The 6,632-nt window shown below is 47.2% G+C and overlaps 1 pseudogene across 1 annotated transcript; it reads right to left on the bottom strand.

Moving 5' to 3' along the window:
• Positions 1–2,446: 2,446 nt before the first annotated feature.
• Positions 2,447–4,289, bottom strand: LOC143271069 (sulfotransferase 1A1-like; annotated as a pseudogene). The gene is made up of 4 exons (XR_013048324.1): positions 4,100–4,289; positions 3,929–4,025; positions 2,696–2,825; positions 2,447–2,607 (listed from the first exon to the last, which is right to left on the bottom strand). The product of XR_013048324.1 is annotated as a sulfotransferase 1A1-like (transcript).
• Between the last annotated feature and the right edge of the window lie 2,343 nt (positions 4,290–6,632).

Raw genomic sequence — 6,632 nt, forward strand, 5'->3', positions numbered from 1 at the left:
CTGCCAGCCCTCTAGGAGGGAGATAGTGCTCAGAGTTTCAGTTCCCAAGCAGTTGGACACACCTCTCCTCCTTCTAAGCACCCCAGATTTCAGAGAAGACATAGACTTCTGGCAGGCTCTCCGTGCCTTCCGGGAAGCCGTGTTGAGTCTTGCTCCAAACCTAGAATGCTGTTTGCTGGCCCATGGAAGCCAACCCAGTGGAGTTCAGATCTCCTTATCCTTAGGTTTGATGTGACCACACTTGCCCCTGGGTAGGGCTGCTCAGTCACAGGGGATGGGAACATTTGGGTGTCTTCTCCAGGGAAGATATTGCCAAACAGTTGTTTAGCCCAAAAAGGGTGTCAAGGCCAGAGTAAGGGAACAGGTCCACCCGTTCTGTCTTAGGGAACTAGGGAGCTGTGGGGAAGGGGACTCACAGGAGCCTAGGTGACAAGGCAGCACAGGTGTCTCCAGCTGCTGGTCCCTTGCCCAGCAGCAGGTACTGTGGATAGCATCATGGAGGCCTGGTGCCGTTTAGGGTTTGAGCCTCCTGCCCCTGTTAAGCTTCACTAATGTTCTGAGTCTTAGGAGCTTCAATCTTCCCTTGAGAAGGGAATTTCAAGACACAGTTTCATTTAGCCCAGACTGGCCTCACATGGCTCTGCAGTTGAGGATGACTTTGAACATGGATCCTCCTGCCCTGATATCCCAAGTGCTGAGGTTACAGGTATGGACCCCCATGCCCAGCTTATTGATTTATGACTGGTATACAGCCGTAAGTTTCCTCCTGCGTTGTCACAGTGATGTCGTTAAACATTTTTCTCACATGGTTCTCTCTCATATCCCCTACTGGGTCTCCCCCACAACCCGTTCCCTTCCTTCCCCAGTTGATCCCAACCTGGCTTTTCCTTATCTTTTGTTGTTGTTTGCTTTTCCAGACAGGGTTTCTCTGTGTAGCCCTGGCTGTCCCAGAACTTGCTCTGTGGACCAGGCTGGCCTTGAACTCACAGAGATCCACCTGCCTCTTCCTCCTGAGTGCTGGGATTATAGGCATGTGCCAACACCTAAGGGTTAGAAACAATGTTTTTTCAAGGAATAATTCCAACAGAACAGCCCTCCCTTCTGGATTATGCAGGAGGTGTGGCAAAGGGAGACATTGGACTAATGAATGGAGATCAGCAATGGACAGACAAGGTAATCCCTTGTCTTTGCTGTCAGCAATCACCCAGAGGGGCCTCTCACATGCCCCCATGTCAAATTTGGTTCAGTCCTTTCCTTCCATCATCGAAGAAACTTCTTCCCAGAGCAATTAAAGAACCTAATGCCTTTTATGATAAATCACACTGCTATGGATGATAGAACAGCTATAGAAGAGAGAAAAAATCAGGAGAAACCATAAATCAAAATTGATAAAGATTCGATTTAGAAACTCTCCAGAGTTAGGGTTGGGGAAGGACTTTTTTTTCATCTTTTCAAGAGAAATAAAAACAACCATATTAAAGTTTTTAAAGACATTAGGACAAATAAGCACCCAAAGAAGGGATAACTAGCCCCCCCAAAAAAAAACCAAGAAAAGGGATATAATCTGACCTAATGAGATCTCTGAAGACTCCAAAAAGATCATAAGATCCTATGTCTTTGATTCCACACGGACTATAATAACGCCATTAAGCTGACAAACACTGCCTAAGGACTGGCTCTGGACTACATACTGCTCAGGACAATTTTGAGATGGATATCTGAATGATCAAGCCTCACACATTACTATAGCCAGGATTTGAGACAAGGCCTGCATTATGCAGAGACTGGACAACAAATAATACAGCCACCTCTCCCATGATTTGACAGTTAACCCAGCATAGGACTGACACCTACTGTAGATGTAGCCATCTTATTAAATAAGAAACACAGAGCCAAATGCAGAGTTAAAAGCCCAAGAGGTCAGAGCAGTAGCTAAGAGCTGAGACTAAAACCGCCTTCTTATCACTCACTGCCGCTGCTGTCCTTCCCCTGAGAAATAGACCTACTTCCTGTGTGTCTGTCTTTTTATTGACTTTCTGTTCTGCCTTCTCATTGGTTGTAAACCCAACCACATGACCTCCTCGTCACTGCCTGTCTATACAGACCTCCAGGACTCTATGGTTGGTATTGAGATAAAGGTGTGTGTCTCCATGCTGGCTGTATCCTTGAATATACAGAGATCTGTCTGTCATGTGATTGGGATTAAGGGCATGTGCTACCACTGCCAGACTTCTGCTATGGCTTGCTATTAGCTCTGACCCCCAGGCACTTTTATTTATTAATATACAAATCACATTTGAAATCACATTTCAGCACAAATAAAATATCACCATGTGTACTCCAAGATAAGGACTGAGCATGCTCTCTGCTGAGCTGTGCTGGGGTCCTGAGTCAGGAGGTAAGATGGGAGGTGCTGTCTGGGGTGGGGCTGGGATAGGGATGGGGCTCAGGGCCAGGTTCCTGAGGGTCCTGCCTGTGGGACCCAGAAGGAGGTGGTAGCAGGCAGCCTCACCTCCTTCATGTCTTCATAGAAGAGATAGAGGACAGGGTGGGTGTGTGTCAGCTCCCACCACTCCTTCACGTGCTGGAACCACGACCCATAGGACACTGGGGACAAGACGGCACAGACACAGGCCTGTTAGCTCCAGCTCTGCCCCTGTGTCCAGCCCCCTCCTGACTACAGACTCAGATTCACCTTTCCCGTCCATGAAGTTCTCCAGGAAGCTCTCCCAGGTGCCTGGATCAGGGAACAGCCCCTTGGCCATGCTGTAGAAATTATAATAGGAGACAGCCACATCCTTTGGATTTCGAGCAATGTAGATCACCTGCAGGGGGAGACTATCCCTAGTTCTGGTTCCTTCTGCTGTCCTGTTACCCTTCACAGGACCCAGTGAGGTGTCATACTTTCTAGCACTGGGGACTCTCAGCACTTCTTTTGGGGATGGCAGAAGAGAACACAGGACTAGAAGTTGACTTGTTGAGACTTCATGGTATGGGCACCACTGACCTAAGATTTCACCTTTGATGCCAGAGTCCTGACTATTCCATGAACTATATTTTATCTGACTCCTTTATTGTCAACACATCCACGTGGTAGGTCAGAGTTCCACCCGCCCCTCCATCTCTGTCCTGTGAGCACCTGGACTCTGCATCTCTAGCTTACACTGAAGAATTCATTTTCCTTGTTACCTGAGCCCTGCCAGAGTGACAGCCATAGATCCTCCATCCAAGATGAAACAGGGCCAGGTGGTGGTGGCGGCGGCGGCGCAGGCCTTTAATCACAGCACTTGGGAGGCAGAGGCAGGCAGATCTCTGTGAGTTCAAGGCCAGCCTGGGCTACCAAGTGAGTTCCGGGAAAGGCACAAAGCTACACAGAGAAGCCCAGTCTCGAAAAAACAAAACAAAACAAAACAAAACAAAAAACTAACCAACCAACCAAACAAACAAACAACAACAAAAAAAAAAAAACCACGGCTTGAGTAGTCCCACAATTCTCAGCAGAACAAACCAAAGCTAAAATGACCCCAGGAGTCCTTGCATCCTCTCCCCTAGCCCCCCTTTCGTCCCCCTCTCCCCCTCTTTTCCTTCCTCCCTCCTTTCCTTTATTTTTTGTGTCTTTTTTGTTTTGTTTTGTTTTTTGTTCTTTGTTCTTTGTTTGAGACAAGGTTTCTCTGTGTAGCTTTGGAGCCTGTCCTGGAACTCACTTTGTAGACCAGGCTGGCCTCGAACTGATAGAGATCCACCTGCCTATGCCTGCTGAGTGCTGGGATTAAAGGCATGTGCCACCACTACCTGGCTTCCCTGGCTTCTTGAAACAGGGTCAAAAACATCTCAGACTGGTCTTGAACTTATTGTGATCCTTCTGCCTCTACTTCCCAAATGCTGGAAGGTACCATCATAACTGGTCTTTCTTGTTTTTTGTTTTTACCTTGATCTTCTGATCCAACAGACTCTAGGAAGCAAGGACAGGGGCAGATGCGTCTTAATGAGCCGTGGGGCTGGTGTCTCTTCCAAAGATTCAAGACCTACAGTTGAACAGAGAACTTTGTTAAGAGGTCCTACCTCTCTCCACTTGTGTCTAGCACCCTAGTGCTCATACCTGAGGGAACTCCTGGGCATCTGAACTCAAGGAAGGGCACTCAGGCATAGATGGGGGCCCGGCGACACTTTTCTAGCTGGCGGTCCTGGTAGATCATGTCCAGGATCTCACTCATCCAGGTAGTACCAGGATGAAGGTAAGGAAGGCCCAGAGTCTGGACCTGCTTGCCAAAGTGAGGTCTATAGGACATTAGGGAAACCCTTGTGATAGTATTCTGAACCTCCTCTAGGAGAGACAACCCTTGGAAACAAGCCAGTGTCCTGACATCTTATTAAAGTCTCCTTTAAGAAAATCTCCTCTCCTTTGTTCTCTCTCTCTCTTCCCTCTTGCCAGAGGTAGAGCTCTCCTCCCTTCCCCCCCTCTCCCTCTCTTCTTCCTATCTCTGTTTAATAATAAACTTTCCTTGTGGACAATTGTCCTGCCCCACACTGCAGCCACAGTGTGGTCAAAACTGAGTGCTTTAGGTGGAGGGTCTTGGGCGGCTGGCAACTTCAGCGGAGGAGCTGCTGTAGCCTCCAAAAATGCAGAACTAGGCTTTTTGGTGCCTTCCCTTTGTTCAGAGACTCTGAGTGGGCGGGGCTTGGAGAGACAGGAATGGGTCTTTCTGGATTGTGAAGGAGGGAGCTGGAGGTCCCAACCAAACAGAAGGTAGTTTGGTGAACATTTACCATTATGAGTGGATGTGGATGATCCTAAGGGTTGCTTGAACATTCAAGCTCAGGTTGTAGTCACAAAAATCTGAATTTGAACCCCATCTTTGCCACTTACGGCTTGTGGGCCTTGGTAATTTATTTCTCTAGATTCAGTTTCCCACAGGTACTCAATGAACAGTCCTTTGTGGGGTTATTAGGAAAATGACCTGAACAAAAGCAGTTGGCATGTGGTAGTGCTTAGTAAGGAACAGCTGTTCTCTCCCTGTTAGGTTTTCTGGAGAACGAGAACCAGTAGGATGCAGCACAGAGGTACATGAGAGTGTTAGCATGGGTTGGGTCTCGGGGAATGGAGCTGAGAAGTCTGATGGGCTACCATCTACAAGCTGCAGGCCCAAGAAAGCCAAAGTAGGTCCAGTCTAAACCCAAAAGCCTGAGAACTGCAGTTTGGATGATAAGCATTTCTGGAAACACCCTCACAAACTCCCAGAAATAATGTTTTAGTAACTATAGGACAGCCAGCTTGACACATAAAATTAGCCATTATATTTTATCTGGGACTCAAACCCCAGGCCTTGGATAGGCTAAGCTGTGTTCACTGTCCAGCAGGACCCATGTGTTCTTTTTTTTTTTTTTTCCCCCTTTCAAGACAGGGTTTCTCTTTGTAGCCCTGGCTGTCCTGTAACTTTGTAGACCATGCTGACCTCAGGCTCACAGAGATCTGCCTGCCTCTGACTCCCAGATGCTGGGTTTAAAGGCACCTGCTGCCACCACCTGGCAGCCCTGTGTTCTTTTCAATTGCTACATTGACCATGGGCATGCTGGTGATGGCTTCTGTGTAACCATAGTGACAGGCTGGTCAAGTAGCAGCTTACAGGAGACAAAATGTTTCTTCCATGATGTCCTTTCCTATGGAAAATGCTGAGTTTGCAACAAAACTTGAGTTTAGAGGAAGAGCTGGAATGTGATTTACTGGTGTTCCTGAGTTACTGTCCTAACTTCTCACTTTGAGCAGCAGAGAACCATGCTTTCCCAGGGTCTTCCCCCTGCTCACCTGTCCACCCTGAACCTTCTCTCTGGTAGCTCAGTGGGGCCTTATCCTCTCTCTGGTTTTCTCACTCAGCAGGTAGCCTCTTTCCCACTAGTTCCTAGGGCTTTAGCAAAGCCTGGAGGTTGATTGTTCTTATATTTGTCCCAGTCATCTCTAATCCAAGCTCCTGATTCACTGCATCCTATTATTCTAAATAATGTAAGATTTCTTTCTTTTGAACCAGAGTCTTATCAACCATTTTCACACCCTACACTCTCGTGAGTGACCCTGAACTTGCTTTGTAGACCAGGCTGGCCTCAAACACAGAAACCTGCCTTCCTCTTCCTCCAGAGTGCTGGAATTAAAGGAACATGCCACCATGCCTAGCATTACTAGACTTTTATCTCTCTCAAGATTTACTTGTAAGTATTTTACCTTCATGTATGTATGTGCATCATGTGCATGTCTGGGCCCCTCAGAGGCCAGGAGAGGATATTTGATTTCTTGGAACTGGTGTTACAGTTGTGAGCCATCTTGTGGGTACTGGAATTGAACCCAGGTCCTCTGCAAAAGCAGCAAGTGCTCTTAACTGCTGAGCATCTCTCCAGCCCCGTAATTAGACCTTTTATACTTTGTGACATTTCAATTTTGAGGATAATCAGATCTGGAGAGTCTCACTATTTAATAGCCCCAGCTAACCTTGAATTCAAGTTACTCCTGCCCCTGTCTCCAATATGTTGGGATTACAGGCATGCCACCATGGCTCTTTATACTTTTTTCTTTTCTTTTCTTTTTTTTTTTTTGTACAGGGTCCACTATGTAGCTCTGGCTGTCCTGTAACATAGTCTGTAGA

This window comes from Peromyscus maniculatus, chromosome 1 (assembly GCF_049852395.1).
Source record: "Peromyscus maniculatus bairdii isolate BWxNUB_F1_BW_parent chromosome 1, HU_Pman_BW_mat_3.1, whole genome shotgun sequence".
NCBI lineage: Eukaryota > Metazoa > Chordata > Mammalia > Rodentia > Cricetidae > Peromyscus > Peromyscus maniculatus.